Here is a 19,982-nt window from a genome sequence, read left to right as displayed (position 1 = left end):
TTTTGCAAAAGTATCATCTGATTGTGGGTAGGCTTCCCCCATGGTTTTTCCCTTTACTGGGTTTTCCACATATAAATCATGGTGTTATGTGGTATGGTTGCATTGTGCTACTTCTCTGTTTCATTCTTAAGTTTTCTTGCTTACCGATATCCGTTTCTCCTATTTCGGTATTCAATGTTTATGTGCTCTGGTTAAAGGTTATTAAGTGGTTTGATTAATATAATCTCTTAACAACTGATTCACCCCTCCCCCCCTCAATTGTTCATCGGTTATCCTAACAAAGAAGACTCAAATCATAATGTTACAACACCAAGTTTCAAAGAAAGCTAGACGTTTGAAGGAATTGCATGAGAGATTGGAAGCTAAGGAGTATGAGGTGCAACTTCTCTCAAAGCCACCGACTCTACAAACTACTCCTCTTGCATATGTCACTCATTTAATGAGGGAGATTCATGGTGCATATTGGGAAAGATAAAGAAATTTGTCCTTCTCATGGAACCAACTTTAAGGTTCTTAGCACTTTCCCAAAGTGTGCCTGCTAAGGAGAAGCTTTCCATTGAGAAAGGTAATCAGGAGACATCACCTAGAACCTCTAAGGCCTAGAAGTTGGTTAGCTAGATTTACAACACCCCTTCCCATGAGCTAAATACAATTGGGATCATATATTTTAAGGAACTGGTTCAAAATGTCAACCTTTTCATCAATTATGACAAGATAGCCAAGTAGGGTGCTTCCACTCTATCCATTCTAAGAATCTCTATAGCCCAAGTTGTAGAGAGCCTTGAAATTTTCATCAAGTTCAGCCTACCCTCTCCTTTCTTTCCTGATAGTTCAGTTCTAAATGCAGAGCAACTCTCTAGCTTGATTTTTTAGAAGCACCAGGACTTTTGTTATCTCCAAGCTTTAAGTAATCCTCTCGAGGCAGATGAGTTCGAGGCATTTTTCCATCCTTTGGCCAAGCTTGTTGATGCACTTTAGTTTTCTCACAAGGAACCTAAAGAAATCCCTTTCAATAGTGTCAGTGAGTTAGATTAGACTTTTCAAGCTCTCAAGGCTCAACCCATCACATCTGCAGAAGATTGATCTCCCCTGCAACATCTTTTTAATAAGATTTTGAAGCCAGAGCTTTAAAATTGGTTGGCAAACCAGTATTTTTGGGTATCATAATTTTGCAGACAAGATTTTCCCATAAGTCACCAAGAAAAGTACTTTTTAAGTCTACCCTGCCCCTTTTGGGGAGTTAGCTTCTTTTTTCCCCCAGTCAAAGTCCTTTTCACCCAAGGTTTCTTTTTGTCTCCTCACATCTTCTGTTGAACATAATGTACCACCGAGAGGGGGGTGAATCAATACCAGTAAGAAAAATGTGGATATCAAAAGAGGCAAACACATAAATACAACCCACAACACTAGATGTACGAGGAAAACCTAATATGGGAAAAACCTCGGTGAGAAATGTTGTTGGAGTCTACTACTCTAATCTAGCCTCATAAGTGAAATAATGGATTACAATGATTTAGGGCACCAACCCAAGGAGTACCAACCCCTCCACCAAGCTCCAACTCGGTGATGTATAATAAAATACAATTTTGATACAGTTATAGCACCTAGTTGCAAATGAGTTCTACAACACCTGATCAATAGATTTATGTCAGTTAACAACCTTCTCTTCTTCACTAGTTCTCACATTGCCGGTTATTAGATTACTCTCTCTAATCACTCAATGGTTACTCCTAGCCTCTCTTCTATCTCCCTCAGCCTCAGACCAAACTATATCACTCTTGGATGCCTTCTTGACCAATCACACCTCACCAGTTAGCTTAACTATTAGACCTACAATAGTTTACTGGTTACTCTATCTCTACCGGTTAGACCCTCTCACTGGTTCACCTGTTAACTCACTCTGCAACTTTCTTAGTGTCGTGTGTGTGAAGTAGGGTACCTGCAGCTGCAACACAAACACTTAATAGATAATTACAAGCATGGTTAGCAAATTAAAAGAAAATGAAAGATAAACCATGACAAAGCAACCTATCACCTCCTAAGAGATGCGAGTGTGGATTTTCTCTTAGATCTAGATAAGAAATCCCAATGACTTGACTACACCTAGACGGACGATTTAAAATGATATGATATGCAAGCTAGATGAGATTGATTATGCTAGATTGATCCAAGAGGCTAATTAAGCTAATGATATGCATGATTAAGCTATGATGATGATGCAATTAAGCTATAATAGAGATTTATTAAGCTACACGATTCAACAATTATGCTAGAAAATTATCAAATTAAGCTAGATATAAGATACAATTGCCTATAATAACAATGCTTAAATGATATGCTAAAATGGATATGCCTATAATAACAATGCCTAAAATGAAATGAGATGGGATGTGCCTATAATAACAATACATAAGATGAAAATGAGATGGGATCCTTTGTACTCTAAAATGGGGGATATTTATAGGATTTCCAAGGCTAGGGGTGAGGTGGTAGGAATCCATGGTCAATATTTATTCTGAAGATATCAAGGGTGAAATTGGAGGAGGTTGGAGAAGAAGTTGGAGGGAGGGACACTTGTCATCTCTATGGTGACAAGTGTCAAGGAGCCTTGCTCATAAGAGGGAAAGTGTCCAAGATATGAGACATGTGGCCTAAGTGCCATGTGTCTCAAGGGGAGAATATCCACACCATAGGAGGTTAGGATAAGGAGGTTAGGATGTGTAAGATTGGATAGGGTTAGTTAAACCTAGAGTTAGGTGGAATGGGTTAGGTGGTTAGAAGTTAGGAAGCATGTGGGTAATTTGAATTTAAAAATTCAAATAATAGGAAAAGGTTAATTAAATTTCAACAACTCATAAATTGATTTGTTTTAATTAATTAGGGGATTAGAATAAATTAATTAAATGGGGGCCCGATTAATTAATTTGGATTAATTAATCAAAGGGGACTATTGAAATGAACTTATTAAATAAATCCTTAGATTTATTAATAAGTATATGAATGAGGGAATTAATCAAATTGCTAATGAGTTCAATTAAATTGGGAAGGGGGATTAATTAAATAATTGCTTATTTAATTAATTATCTTCAGACCATTTTTAGGTGTATACATTTTGTCCCTCTTTGAAGTGAGGTGTGATGACATGTTGATTCAAAGAATAATATCATGATGATATTGGTTTGATCAGATGCCCCATACCTTAATTGATAAATTGTGGTATGATGATACCCCCTTGGGAGATCAATTGAGATAATGGACCTTTAAAGTGGTTGGATCGTTGCGAAATTGATTTCCCGATTAGAAATGATTTGATATCTATAATGTTGATTGATGAAAGTGTGAGTTATTTGATCATGGTGATGCGATTTTTAATGTGATGATTGATAGATTTTGATTGAATTGATAAGATTGATTAGAGTGATAAGATTGAGATGTAGTCTGGTTTTAGGAATGACACCTCCCGTATAAGATATAGTGTTGGCAATTGACACTCATTGGAATCATATGTTGTCATTGATGGAAACAAGATTCTATTGAAGGCATATACCAGCATATACTAGAATTTGGAGGCATACACCGACGGATACTAGCATTGAGTATGCAGGGTCATCATTGACACCAACATCCAACATTTCAGTGAATCCAACATTAGTCTAGATCCGAAAGGTTTTATTATAAAATCATTTTGTAATTATTGTATTGGGTTGACATTGAATATCTTTTGTATTGTAAGTCGACATAAGGCATATTGTTTGTAAGGGTATGTAAGTCAGTCTGTTAGGTCTTTTGATACAAGATAATATATATGACCTGGTAGCAGAACTATGTGATATGAAGGATATGTATGTAGGTCATTTTGTATGCAAATGTAATATCATGTTATGATTTGTAGATGGTTTGTAAAGCATTCTTGGAGGAAAGGAGATACCGGTAGAAGGTTCAGGGTTTATGAACTGGTACATAATAGAGCTTTAACTAGAACTCTTTTTTGGCATTGTAGATGCATTTTGTGAGTTCACCAGTACTATTTTATTTCAGTAAAAGCTTGTAGTCAGTGAGACTCCTTTGTGTTGAGCATTGTGCTCTAGGCAGTGTGCCTTCCTACATGTACAGGCCCTCATGCAATGTAATATATTTCATATGGCCAGTGAATTGATAGTGTGGGTCACAAATGCTACCGTGGTTTTTCCACATATAAATTTAGTGTGTTATGGCGTTCATTCATGTGGCTGGTTTATTTGGTTCATCTTATATGTTTCTTCATTTACCGGTTTATATGTGTATGTTATAAAAGGTTAAAATCTTGTGTTACCAGCAGAACACTGATTCACCCCCCCCCCCCCCTCCCCCCCTTCTCAGTGTTCTTGGGCTCATTGTATTCCAACAATTGGTATCAGAGCTTGGTACCTCGAAGGAAGTTTAACAACTTGAGGAAGATCCTGAAACTGAATCATTGAACATGGCTATGGAGAAGCAACTTGAGATGGCACTTGAGGATTATGATGTTGAAAGGATGAAGAACTTGAAACTGCAAGATGAACTGAATTCTGCTAATGAATTCATTCTTATTTTTCAAGAAAGGTTATCATCAGCTCAAGCTAAGAGAAAGGAAATTTTGGAAGACCAGGATGATGAAGAGAAAAATGCACTTAAGGAACAATGTCAGAAGTTGAGCCAAGAAAACATGCTCATGAAGAATGAAATGCAAGACCCAACTATGAGGTTATCAACAGATATCGTGGACAGAAAGAAGAAGGAAGAAAATCTTGTTATATCTCTAAAGAACAAATTTGATGAATGTGATAGATTGACTCATAAGAATAATCTATTGAGAACTAATTTGGCACACTCTCGAAATAATGAACAAGAGCTTGAAAGACAAATAACAACTCTAAGAGATGATTTGACTATTGCAAGTGAGTATAAAGAAAAATTCATGATTAGTGCTGCAAAATTGGATGATTTATTGAAAATACAAAGACAGAGTGAAGATTATAGAGGACTTGGATTTGTACAAGGTGAAATATTCGGTACTGCAAATGAAGATCAGACAACTGGTATGCATAACTCATCAGACCAGAGGAAACCGGTAAGGCAATCTAATGCTTACAAATTCAATGGTAGATGTTTTGTTTGTAATAAATTTGGACATATGGCTAGATGGTATAGGGAACCCAAGACATATCTTAGACCCTTGAAGATCACTAGGTTGTAGTAAGAGGTTAAAAGGGTGTAATCAGGGTGTTGATCCTTTGGATCCACCTAATAATGTTTTTGGTGCATCTTGTAAGGCTAAGAGTCCCAAAGGTACCTTAAGACAACCTTGAGTCTCATTAGACCAATAGGACCATAGAATAGGATTTAATAGGTGTTTTGATGTTTTTTTAGTAAATTAATGATTTTATAATACATCCTAAACATGTTTGAATCTTGGAGGATGCAAATTGCCAAAAGTTACAAAGTTGTCAAAATGTTGTCAACAACTTTTGCAATATTGCTCTAAGAAGTTGCATTTTGGTTCCAATGGTCATAACCATTAAAAAATGTGGTTAGGTTCATTTGAAATGGTTTATGTAATAATGTGAAGACTTTCATGTGAAGGTCAGAGTGATTTGGATGACACTTTTGGTGGACAATTGAATGAGAAGCACTGAATTTCCTAAACAATTTTCTTTTTCTGAGGTAGTACGGACCAATACAGATTGCCAAATAAAAACCCTGGGCATGAAATGTTAGTAAATTGAATTACTTCTTATTTTCCTATGGTTGGAGTTCACTTGGTGCCTAGAATAGATATTTTGTCTTCATTTTATTCAGACTAGTCTAGAAACCCTTAATTTGAGGGTTAGTGCAGAGATGGATCCCTAACTTGTCTTTTCTGTAGTGGAATCTCACGACCACTTGGAAAATGCAAATTAGGGGAGTGTATAGTAATACTCTGAAGGCTTGGGACTAGAGGAGTTTTTTTGTTGCCTCAATCACCAAGTCCTAGGCAAAATATCTTTATGTATTTAGCCTAAGCGATGAAACCATTGTGTGTACAGTCAACCAAACAAGAAAGGTGACTGGTTTGATAGTGGATCCTATTCATTTGGAGGTAGGAGAACCTAACCAAAGTTCTACATTGGTTCTACGTGCTCATTCCTTGATACTTACTTTGTTAACCAAGCCTAATTAGGCCTATTAGGTCTGTGAATGTAGTAAGGGTTGGGGTATGTTGGAGTAGGCTCAATTCCTGTAACTTTAGGATCTTGTGTAGGTCCAAAAAGTGTATCCAAAATAGTTATTTGTTTGTCTATTCCTTTGGAAGTTTTGCAAGTTGTTGCCCATAAACCGGTCAAACAGAACTACTAGGATCCTCCAGCCCTATAAGGGTTGTTAGCCTTATGGAGGTCCTAGAACCCAATTTGTGGTTTATTGTCCTCATATTAGATATAAATAAACTATCCCAATCATCCAATTGAATATTTGTAGATTGGAGGCCAGATTTCCATATTTTGGTCAAATTTGGGGAAAGTCTCCCTATAACCCAATTTTGGTTGGAGTTGTGTAAGGTCCCTAGAACCTATGGGAGAAGTGTGGGGTGTGCAATGCACTTAGGAGATCAGTCCTTCCATCTAGGAAGCAATTGGGCCACCTAGGAGTGAGAAATCAATCTTTGGGTGTATAAACCAAGAAGTAGGCCCATTAGTACATTTCTTATTGTGTACTCTGCATCACTAGACAATGTAGAAATAGAGTAAATCAAAACTACAACCCAGTTCCTAGTCAATGCACAAATTGCAATAAATATGGTCATAAATCAGAAGATTGCAGAATGAATGTTAAATGTCATGCATGTGGAAAGTTTGGTCATTTGGCTAATCAATGTAGGTCAAGGAATGACACCAGATATGTCAAAGAAATTCAAAAGAATAATGTTACATGTTATGCATGCAAAAAAATAGGTCATATTTCTAAGTATTGCAGAAGTAAGACTACACTAGTTAACAATGATAAAGAAAATGAGAAAGGAAAGAAGGTAGATAAAATACAACAAGATCACACTAAGAGATGGGCTAGAAAATCTGAAGAACCAAGTGGAGATGCAATTGCATCGATAACTGCACCTATAACTCCACTGGTAGACCAGAGCATTCCTACGACAGCAAGAAATTCAACTGGTAACTGAGGCATATGCCTTAGGGGTTGGCAAATTCATTGTAAATCTTGCATATTCCCCGAAAAAGGTTTGGAAGAGATCTGGAGAGTGGTATTAATCATTGATGGAGGTTTACTCTTCATAAAACTATGAAACTGACATCTGGTAGGGCTCATTGCTAAGAATTTATGACAGTGATGAATTAGGGTTTACTCATTGATAAAAAGGGAAAATGGACTCATTTTCACTAACCCAGCACTTGAGAAAACAAGAGCAAAGGAAAGGCGAATCATAGGCTATCAAGAGCAAGTAAAGTCATTCCAAAGAATTTCCAGTAGTTATTTGAGAAGTAATCAAAACCCTTCAAGCGACAACTATTATCCAAGTATTTCTTTGAAATGGCATCTAGATCATCATCTGCTCCTACTTTCATTGTGAATCCCACTATTGTTGAGGTCAAGGATAGGCTTAGACCTATTTTCAAGGAAGTTCCCCAAATTGATATGAAGGAAGACTCTACAGGCGCATTTTTGAGGGTTCCCCAAATTATTATGAACCCAACAACACTGAGAGAGGGGGGGGTGAATCAGTGTTTTGCCCGTAACATAGTATGTTAACCTTATATAACATACAAATATAAACCGGTAAATGAAGAAACAAATAACATGAACTAAATAAACCAGCCACATGAATGAACACCATAACACACTGAATTTATACGTGGAAAACCTCAAAGAGGAAAAACCATGGTGGGATTTGTGACCCACAATATCAATTCACTAGCCATATGAAAGATATTACATAGCATGGGGGCCTACACATGCAGGAAGGCACACTGCCTAGAGCACACTGCTCAACACAAAAGAGTCTCACTAACTACAAACTTCTTCTAAAATAAGATAGTACTGGTGAACTCACAAAATGCATCTGCAATGCCAAATAGGAGTTTCGGTTAAAGCTCTTTTCTGTACCGGTTCATAAACCCTAAACCTTCTATTGGTATCTCCTTTCCCCCAGTAATGCTTTACAAACCATCTACATATCATAGCATGATATTACATTCACATACAAATGACCTACATACATATCCTTCACATTACACAGTTCTTCTTCCTTTTTCATATACATTCTCCTATATCAAAATGACCTAACAGATTGACTTATATACCCTTACAAACAATATGCCTTATGTCGGCTTACAATACAAAAGATATTCAATGTTGGCCCAATACAATAATTACAAAATGATTTTACAATAAAACCTTTTGGATCCATACTGATGTCTGCTTCACTGAAATGTTGGATGCCGATGTCGATGTCGGTATCGGTGATGACCCTGAATACTCAATGCCGGTATCCGCTGGTGTATGCCTCTAAATGTTGGTATATGTTGGTATATGACTTCAATAGAATCGTGTTGCCATCAATAATAACATATGATTCCAATGAGTGTCAATTGCCAACAATCTCCCCCTTTGGCATTGATGGAAACACTCATGTGAAAAATGGATTCTCTGCCGGTTCAACTGAAAAATGATTCATGCTCCCCTTGAGCTAATTGACACTGTCAGCAATATACTCTGCCTATACTCCCCTTAGGATTACATACATATTTTTCACATACATATACTCCCCCTTTGGCATCAATGCCAAATATTGGTGAAAGAATTGAAAGAATTGTTACAGATTATTTTACCAAAGCTTGACCAATCTCAAAATTTTTGGGTAAGCTTTCTCTAGCAACTGTACATAGGTATCCTAGCCAGTTTTGAATGTTTCAGATGGATACAAGTCCACTTAGTAAATGTGCTAGTGTTTCTTTCTCAGTGACTTTTGCTGGTGTGGGCTTTGCAAGCATATCCATACATTCCCTTTTATGTACACCAAGTGAATCCAATCTTGGACTGACCAAACCTCTAAGACTCCTTGCTCTCTGAATGATCTTGTCTCTTTCCTTTTCAAAAGAAAAAACTTGGTTCTCAAAAGTCAAAATTTGTCCATCAATGTAAGTTGTAAGTGAATTTAGTCCATCAAAAGAATTAGTAATATTAGCTATATTTTCATGTAATTCCTTTAACCTATGATCTACATTAGCTGTAAGAATTTTTATATTACAATAGACCCTATAGATGTTAACACATTGTTTTCAATAATTTTCAATGAGTACAAGTTTCTCTTCAACCTTCCTCTTCTCTGTTTCTATAATCTGGTCAAAAGCAGCTTTTTGGCCAGAGTAAATCTTTCAAGTGCTTTCTTGTTTGAAATTTTCTGCAATGATTGAAAGTTTTTAGATATGTGTTTTGTTAATACCTTAAGCTTGCTAAAAGGGCTTGCTTCATTTTCAATCATACAATTAGGAATCAATCTATGTAAAATTGTTATTGATTGATCTATTATTCCTTTGTTTGCAGATCCCTCCTTCATTAGCTTTTGAGTATCCATCATCATTAGCTCTATGGGACTCATCTTTGTAATTGATTTCTTCTCAACTTAAGAAGTGTCAATTGCCAAAGGTTTTTCAAGGGAATCAACTATCGGTTCAGTCTCCTTTTCCTTATCTTCCTCATCATCTGTCGGTGAATCTCTTTTCTCCTCCTCTAATGCACTAGTGGCTTCACTACTTGGTTCAGTATTAGTTACTGCTAGTGGAGTATTATCCACAATATTATCTGTGACCTATACATTATCTATATTATCTTGCCCAGACTGTACAAATGTAGTCTCTACCAGTTTAGTCTATACACTCTCATCAATTTTGGGTTTAACTGTCGGTTCAGTCAAAATTTGAACTGAACTTTCCAAAATTCCTTTCCCTTTAGATTTGTTTGGAATGGTGGGAGCAGTTGCCTTAGAAGATTCTTCTTGAGAGGTGAGAAAATCAAGATTCTTTTGGAAGAATTTGGTCCAACCATCTCAGGTCTCATTGACTCTACCCATCATTAGGCCTATTTGCCAGGTTTTGCTGCTAAAGACTATTCGATTAGAAACATCTATACATCTTTTCATTTCCTCATTATTTATAGAGCCACACATATTCAAAGTTCAACTTCTTTGATTTCTTTGTCCCTTCTTATTGCATCTAATCTCCTTGCATCTAACTTATTGTACCATGATAAGGGAATTTCTTTCAAAATCTCTACCAAAGCCTTCTTATATATGTCTGAATATAACAAGATTGCTTCTTCTATTTATATTTTCTCATTATCTTCTAAATCTTCATAGAAATTTGACACATTCTTCAACATTCCATCTTTAGTTATCTCATCAATCAATTCTGCACAAGTCATTGGGGGGATATCAGGGCCTATATTCACTACACCTTGGAGGATTTAGGCACTGAGGACATTAAGGGGATGTATCAATTTGTGATACTAGGGAGCTCTGGTACAATCAAACTAGAATATCAAATCATTGAGGATCTAGGGTTAACCAAAATCCTGTATATTCTGGAATTCAAGGATAAAGTGATCAGATATTTTCTAAAAAAGGTCCATAATAAATTCATCTAGTTGGACCGGCCCCACATGATTACCAAAGAATTTATTCAAGCAGTCACCGACTTACCTAAAGTTGGACATGAACCAAGAAAGAAGATCTCCACCAATGCAGTTGAGAAGCTCACCGGCGCAACCCATGATGGAAGATCTATGAGGGTCAGCACCATGAAAGACACTGATGTGAAATTTTCTAGCATGATAATCAGCTACAAGGTAACTCAATCAAGTCAATTGAACTCTATTTCCGATTCCTGCATCCATGTTGCATATCGAATGATAAAGAATAATGAGAAGTATGACTTGTGTGAATGGTTGAGGAGTGAGTTAATGATAAATCTTGGCATGATCAAAGGTGTTAAGAAAGGAACTTTCAAATTTGGCAATCCTATTGTCTGCTTGATGTTATACTTCATGAATGAGCTACCAGGTTTGGGAAAGAAGCGTTGGGCTCATGAGATACCGGTAGGTATGCAGATCAAAGAATAAATCACTGGTCTTGGTAGTAACAAGGATGAGAAGATTTGGGGTTACTTCAAAACTTCTCAGGAAAACATGAAACTGAGGGAGAGAATTTCCAAACACATTATGGAGAAATACTCCACTGATATTTTCTTTATGGTAAAAATAGATGAGACACTAATGGAAGTAGTAGAACCAAGAACTATATGGGTAAATGAATTAGGTTATGAGGTAGATGATAAAATTTTGGATTTATATTCTAAAATTTTGATTGATGCTCCTTTGGATGATAAGGTTGAACAAATTGGCATTGCAAAGGAAAAGGCTTCTGAAGTTAAAACTAGTTTCAACAAGAAGAGAAGAGAAAATAAGATAGACAAAATGTCTGTATTTGTTCAGGATGTAATGCACAAAATATATATAGAACTAGGTTCTGGATCTAAATCGGTAGATCAACAAGCAGTTGCAAGTGCTCCTGAGGTGAAGAGGCCTGAGACTTTCATTTCTTCTATCACTTTTGAATCTGATCCAGAGGATAATCAACCTCTTGCATTTAAAAGGGTACAAAGGAAGAAAGTTGACAAGCCTCCAGTAGAGGAGAAGAAGGTGGAACCAAGGAGGAAGCTAGTTAGAAAGGTAACAACTACACCCATGCCTCTGATAAAGAAGAGGCAACCTACTCCATCCAATTTTGCAACCCCCAGAAAGAAGAAAAAGAGTTTGATAGATGAAGCAATTGAATCTGGTAATGTTACCATCATCCCCCCAATGACTTATGCATAATTGATTGATGAGATAACTAAAGATGGAATGTTAAAGAATGTGTCAAATTTCTATGAAGATTTAGAAGATAATGAGAAAACTGAAAAAGAAGAAGCAATCTTGTTATATTTAGACATATATAAGAAGGCTTTGGTAGATATTTTGAAAGAAATTCCCTTATCATTGTACAATAAGTTAGATGCAAGGAGATTAGATGCAATAAGGAGGGATAGAGAAATCAAAGAAGTTAAAATTTTGAATATGTGTGGCTCTATAAAAAATGAGATGTTGCTAATAGAACAGTCTTTAGTAGCAAAACTTGGCAAATAGGCCTAATGATGGGTAGAGTCAATGAGATAGTAAATGAGATCCGAGATGGTTAGACCAAATTCCTCCAAAAGAATCCTAATTTTATCACCTCTCAAGAATAATTCTCTAAAGAAAATGCTCCCACTATTCTAGACAAATCTAAAGGGAAAGGAATTTTGGAAAGTTTAGCTCAAATTTTGAGTGAACTGACAGTTAAACCCAAAACTGATGAGAGTGTACAAACTAAACCAGCAGAGACTACATTTGTACAGTTTGGGAAAGATAATATAGATAATGTACAAGTCACAGATAATATTATGGATAATACTCCACTGGCAGAAACTGATACTGTACCAAGTGGTGAATCCACTGGTGCATTAGAGGAGGAGAAAAGAGATTCACCGGCAGAGGATAAGGAAGATAAGAAAAAGGAGACTGAACCGACAGTTGATTCTCCTACAAAACCTTTGGAAATTAACCCTTCTCAAGTTAAGAAGAAATCAATTACAAAGATGAGTCTTGTTGTGTCTCAAATCAACAGATTAGATAGGTTCTAAGGAAATGCCAACTCCTATGATCAAACCTTCCAATTGACTTGGCCAACTTATAGAGTGAACCTGTTTGGTTGTTAACTCTCTCACTTCAGGCTCTGCAGAACCTAGGCGGGTATACCTATTCACCAGTTGTCTTTAATGACCAGTGCTTTTTATAGCAGATTAAGTGTCCTGATCTGGTTTCCTCCTATCTCAGAATGGCATAAGTTCCTAGGATGGAGATATAGCAGATGAGTTAAAGATTGTTGTTGTAGAAGCTATTTGGTCTATGTTTCCTACGTAGTTAATCCTGTTGTTTTAAAATAACATATGATGAATATGGTGATAAGTGTAATTTGTAAATAGCCAGTGCCTTCTTCGTTGTTTGGGCTACAGAGTCATTATATTTTAGGACTTACTGTGCGAACTTGTGAGATAGTTTTTTAACCCACCCCTTTATGGACCTGTCGGTTATTATTTATTTTGAGATCAATTGAATGCTTACATCATAAGTTTCTTGAATGAGTTTAACCCTACCTTTAAGGGACCATTCAAGTAAGCACTGCGAAGAACAATTATAATTCACAAGCATAACTTTTATTTCAACCTTATAACATACAACATAAATTTCATTCGAAGAATATGAATAACCTTATCTCTTTAGATAATATCACAAGTGATTGCCAAAAACAAAATGAAATAATCCACAACACATACGCAAAGAAAAATGATTAATCATAGCATGTATTCCATCAAAATTTGTATAATAGAAAACTTATAGGCTGTCATACATTGCTATCTTGTTCCTATGTATTTCTTCTTACCATATTACAAAAACCTCTCTCATATATATATGAGAGTGAAAGTCATTTATGAAAAGATGTGTCTTTTGAAAATACTAATTGTTAATTTGAATATTCCTAACAAACTTAAGTAAAAAGAGATTAAGAATTCCTAAATGATGAATATAATCATCTTCTTTAAAAGTCTTGATCTTAACACTCTGTTTCTTCAATTCTTCTCCTTGTGAAAGGTATTCGAAGATCATCTGGTTGATGGTAGGGGCCATCTCTTTGCTTCGGTCCAACCTTGACAGAGCCCGATCCTTGATGTTTACAAGTTCATTCCGCAAATCTTCCATGGACATTACTCCTCCTCCTTTATAAAACGAGGGCATTCCAATAGGGCTCCCATCATCTAATTCTTTAAGATCTCGCTTTAGCATATCTTTGAATTTAACATGATATTCTATATATGAAGTCCCTTCAGCCTTCTCCTCTGGTGTCATCACATCAACACTGTTTATCACCTCATGCAATTGTGCTTTTAACCTTTCATGCTCTCTTAATGCTTTTATGGTTCCAGTGTACACCCTCCAGTAATGTTCGACATGTATAAGCATGGTGTTGAATCGGTGTTCAATGATGTCATTAACCAATCTATCCATCTTTGGCTACATATTATTTACCTATTTGGTAGCCTTATCTGCTTGATACTTCCAATACAGAGCATCAGAAACATCATCCAAGCTCTGTCCTATGGGATATGAGGCATATTCATTTAAGGGAGTCCCTGTCTCAAGTTGTAATATTTTCATTTGTAACTTCTGATTCTCCTCTTTAGATTTTTCATACAAGCCCTTATAGGTAATATTTTCCCTGACCAAAAACTCTATCTAATCCAAATTTAATTTGGCTACATCCAGGTTCAACTTTGTAGTGACCCTAGGGTCAATCTTTCCAACCTGATGAATCATGAGGTGTCCAAAGGTTTCTTTGATATCCACAATAATTGGCCTTTTTCCTTTCAGAGATAATGCCCATTGTAGGAGAGCCTTTTGATCAGGATCATACCTGGAGCCTAGGAACAATTTATCTATCTCTTGAGGCAACACTTGTTGATTCAAGTCCTGCTTCTTCAAGAATCCATCAAACAAAAGTGCTGAATTTATGTCCCAACCAGAAAAGATGATAACACCAGCCTCTTTTAATATTTTCCTCCCTTTCTCAGGGGTCATATCTTTCATGAGGGTATCGATTTCATCCTGTAGTCTTTTCATATGTTCTTCTTCTGGTCTCCCAGCCATACTTCATTTCACATGGGCCCCTTTATACTCGTACAAGAATGAAAGGAATTCACTCGAAGAGGCGAATCCATCATCAGCAATGAAGACTTCATGCTCTATCATCCTTATGTCAACTACATCTCTAATGTTAAATTCACCAGTGTCCACATCCACCTCTCCTTCAAAACCAGGGGGATAATCTTCTCTGGGGCAGTCAGCAAGGATGCTACTAGTAGCTGATTTTGGTGACATGTGAGCCAATGGTTGACTATCCTTTTCAGTGTTGATAAAATGAAGGAATTGTGGGGGCACTCTATGCATAATCTCTACTTCATGTTGAAGTAGCTTTTTGGCTATCTCCAAAGGGTCTTGGAGGTTTCCAAGTAAGTCTCCATCCACCATCCCCCTTGCTCTTTTCCATTTGAAGGCTTCCCAAGTCATTTCGTTTCTTTCTCTCAAAACCCTGGCCTCTTCCCTTTCAAGGTTCTTGATTAAATCATCTAGCATTTTAGCCACATGTATTCCGGCTTTTAGCTTTTGTGACGCCCTGGCAGCTCTTATATATCCCTCAGGATCAAAGTTCTCTCTAGGATCACCTAGAGTCATGCCATAATAATCTAATTTATTTTGAAGTAAATGATAGCTTTTGGAACTTTTAACAAAAATACCAATAACCCTGGAACAATGGATTGTTTACCAAAATCCGTAAGATGTTTAGCACTGACAGCAGATAATTGTCTCACAATCTCTAGGCTAGCCACCCTATTTGGTACTGTAATTGGAAGCATGTATGGCTTTCCTTCATACCCAAATACCCTGATTTCTATATGATTAATGTGGCAATACCAGTCACCCCAGTTGTGATCAATCTGAGACTCTGGAGAGAAGTCTTTTGGCCTGAGGAATCTCTTAATTTCAGGGGACAGAGTATAATCTCTATGTTGTCCAAAGGCCGCACTAAGGGGTTTCACAAAATATTCCTGAAAGTGCCAGTATTGGTTGTTCATGAATCTTTGATCCCATGCAGAAACCCACAACTGAACTGGTTTCTTCAAACCATTCTTATCATAAGCTCTGATGCAGAAATCATCTAACCAGAAATTGATTTCTTGTCCACAATAAAGAATGATGTGCATCTAACAATGAGAAATGGACATTCACAAGGTCTCCTTTCAACTTTTCCAACCCATGATTTAGGGCTTCTGTGACATAAGTGGCATAGTCAAATGACCTAGGGTCTTTTGATTGTAAATCAGCACACAAAACCATAACCCCAATATCCATGAGAGGATGAGCCTCTAAGCCTAATACTTGGGCTGCAACATAGTATGTATACTTAAAATACGGATGGAATTGGTTGACATCAAATGGCACCTTGTCATCTTTACTGAATGGAACAAAGGACCCCCCTACTTTTGGCCGGTGAATGGGTAATCTCCATGTCCTGTAGATGTCTTCCAAGTTAAAGAATTATCGTGACAGTTTCTACATATCAATTTTCTCTTCTACTTCCTAGTCTAGATCAAATACCATATCAATAGTCTATTTGTTAATCACCACCAAGGGATTCCCTCGGTAGTCGCATATGGTTTTGGTTCTTGGATCATAGCAATCTACTAGAGCTTTCATTAATTCAACATCCACAAATACATTCGGGACTACCAATTTCCCTAAGTTTTTCTTCCATAGGTTACTTATGGGCTCAGGAGCATCCCTTCTCTTGTAACTAAACAGGAACAACTCATGTCCTCTGATTTCAGTCCATATGTCTCCTAGATGTTCAAATCTATCCTCCAATCCTTCTTCACTCTTGATTTTTTTTAGACCTCACACTAGATGTCGGGCACTGGTCCAGCAAATCCTGAGTCAAAGCTCTACCCTCCTTTTTCTGTCTTTTGGGCTTCTCTTCAGGGTTTAATTCTTTCCCTTTTCTACTCTTTTTAGAAGAAGAAGAAGGTTCCATAATTTCAATAAATACGAGATATCACACTTACTTGGAGAATTGTCTAACTCTTCTGATTGTCGTTCACGAACTTCAGCAAATTCCTTGCAACTTTCAGTCTCTTGGCATCAATCTGGTTCTTATGAAGATTCGATCAATTCAGCTGTAATTGCATGGGCAACTTGTGCATAGTTAATGTCTCTGCGTCTATAATGGCTATTCAAATGTTTAAACTTAATTACAGATGTGACATTCTTCACTTGGCTTTTAACTCTTTCGCAGGAAGTACTCTTCAACTGAAATGATCGTAAATTGAGTTTTCGATGAAACCCTTGTCTTCGGCTGAATACTTTGATCTTTCATCGAAAGCTCACTTTCCTTGATATCACTTCATTGGCAAATAGCCCATGTCGAAAAACCATTTTCTAGTCTCCTCAAAATCATCTTTTCCTCGATGAACTTTCTTTCGATGTGTCATTCATGAGTTTCATCGAAATCATATTTCGATGAGTTCTGTTCTTCGATGAAAGTTCATGCAAGCTCCTCGAAAGTCTTTTTTCTTCGATATCCCCTTTATCAATAAAACCCCTCTATTTTTGTTAGATATAATGTTATCGATGAGATTTTCTTTTCGATGAATGATTTTTAAGTTTCTTCGGCAGTTGTATTTCCTCGACTTCACTTTTTGCGTTTTGCTTTTTGCTTTTCACTTTTTGATGAAACTGGAGTATGATGAGAAGCTTCCTTCATTTATCGAAAGTGATATTCCGCTGAAGACATCTTTACGTAGTGTTTTACACATGATGCTCTATTTTGATGAAAGTATTCTTTCGGTGAAACTCCTTTTGAGATGCTCAATATGATATTTTGGTCGATAATCTTTTACTTTTCATGCCTATGGGAAGATTTTTTTATTTCAAATATAGTGTTCAACAATGGCTCTGACTGAGGATGGAGGCATATTGTGTATGTCTTCAAGAATTTGGAATCTCTGGTTAGCGAGGATACATTTTGACAAGTCATGGTATTTACAATGGAAGTGGATCTTAATCTACTATACATATAACAGAATACATCAAGAAAAGAAATTTTTCAAGAAATGTCCATGTACTGGCAATTCTTGGACTTCCCCTATTGTATTTTGGAGCAGGTAGGAATCTTCTCCTTTTTTATCCATAATCACATATGGTCCAATCCATAAAGCCTCAAATTTTCCATGCTTGCCTTTGTCTTGACTCCTGGCATTCCACATTAAGACCCAATCACCCACACAAAATTTCCTATCCATTGTCCTGCTGTCATACAACCTCTTCATCTAATTTTGAATCTTTATATTCTATTTCTGAGCCTCTATTCTGACTTCATCAAGCTCTGCTAACTGCATCATCCTCTCTTGTGAGGGGTCTTCAACATCTATCCCTTCTTGAGTCATGAACCTATGTACAGGCAAGAGATTGTCCAAAGGCAATCTGGCTCTTTTGCCATAAACCAACTCAAATGGAGACTTTCCCATAGATTTCTTCATTTTTACTCTATCTGCCCATAATGCAAGACTCAACTTTGAATCCCATGTCTTCTTGTTGTGTCCTAACATCCTTTTAATGATCTTTAGGATGTTCTTGTTGCTTGATTCAGCTTACCCATTTCCTTAAGGGTGGTAAGGAGAAGAATGAGATATTTGAATGCCATACTCTTCACAAAAAGTGTTGAATTCCTCAGACCTAAAGGACATGCCATTGTCTGAGATGATCTTTGCAGGAACACCGAATCTAGTAATAATGTTCTCCATTATGAATTTTATTACCACTTTACTAGTAGCTTGTCTAGTGGGTATTGCCTCTACCCACTTGGTAAAATAGTCTGTAGCAACCAATATACATCTGTGTCCTCCGCTAGACTTTTCAGATATCTCTCCTATGAAATCTATTCCCCATTGCTGAAATGGTTCCTCAGCTAGCATTGGTCTTAATGGAAGTGACCCTTGATATTTCATTTTGCCTAAAAATTTCTGACAAGCTTCACACTTTCTAACATACTTATAAGAGTCATTGAAAACACATGGCCAAAAGTATCTAGCTCTCAATATCTTATGTGCAGTAGTCTTAGCCGAAAAATGACCACCACAAACCCCATCATGCATCTCTTGGAGAACCTTCTCTGCTTGGCAGTTATTTAGGCACAATAATAATATCCCATCTCTGTTTTTCCAATACAAGTCCCCATTGACAATCACATATCTCGCAGATTTCAACTTTAAAGTTCTTCTCTGATTATCAGTCATACCATCTGGGCATTTCAAGTACTTAAGGTAGTATATGATGTCAGTGTACCATGTTGTATTCTCAATGTTGAAGTTGGCTTCTTCTAACCCTACTTGGTTTACACAAGACTCCTCAATTTCAGTCCTTGTCATGAGTTTGGCCAACCCTTGTCCTTTGATAACTTGTGAAATTTTGAGTTCAATGTTGAACTCTTGTATTTGGTTGATCCATTTACATCTTTTGCCTGTGACCTTAGTTTGTCTGAAGATATCTTTCACTGCTGCATTAGGAACATATGCTATAACTTCAACCCCCACTAAGTATGGTCTGAACTGTTTTACTGATTTGACCAAGGCATAAGCCTGCTTTTCATTCAACTCATATTTTATTTCTGAAGGGCTCAAAGACTTTCTAAAATATGCAATGGGCTGCTCATACCCTTCTGGATTCTTCTGCAACAATACTACTGCTATTGTATGACAAGAAGCGAATGAGAATATTATAAAAGGCTTGCTAAAATCTGGAGAGATTAGTACTGGTGCTTCAGAAATTGCTCTTTTGATCGCTGCAAAGGAATCAATTGCTTCCTCAGTCCAATCAATTTGGACTCCTTTCTTTAACATCTTTACTATAGGTTTTATTATGTCTGCAAAATTTAGAATAAACCTTCTTACAAAATTTATTTGTCCCAAGAATGATTGAATGGCCTTGATAGTTCGAGGAATGGGAACCTCATTGATAGCCGCCACCCTTTCAGGGTCAATTCTTACCCCTTCCTTGGATACTATGTGTCCAAGTAACTTTCCTTCTTCGACACCAAAATGGCATTTTTTAGGATTCAAGGAAATCCCATACTCTAAGGCTTTCTTGAATATCTTCTCGAGGTGCTCACAATGATCATCAGCCCTTTTTGAGTATGCAGTTAAATCATCTTGGTATACTACCATGATTACATCAATCAGCTCTGCAAAAGCCACATCCATTGCTCTCTGAAATGTGGCACCAGCATTAGT

The sequence above is a fragment of the Cryptomeria japonica genome, chromosome 3 (assembly GCF_030272615.1).
Source record: "Cryptomeria japonica chromosome 3, Sugi_1.0, whole genome shotgun sequence".
Lineage (NCBI taxonomy): Eukaryota > Viridiplantae > Streptophyta > Pinopsida > Cupressales > Cupressaceae > Cryptomeria > Cryptomeria japonica.
This window is presented reverse-complemented; position numbering follows the sequence as displayed.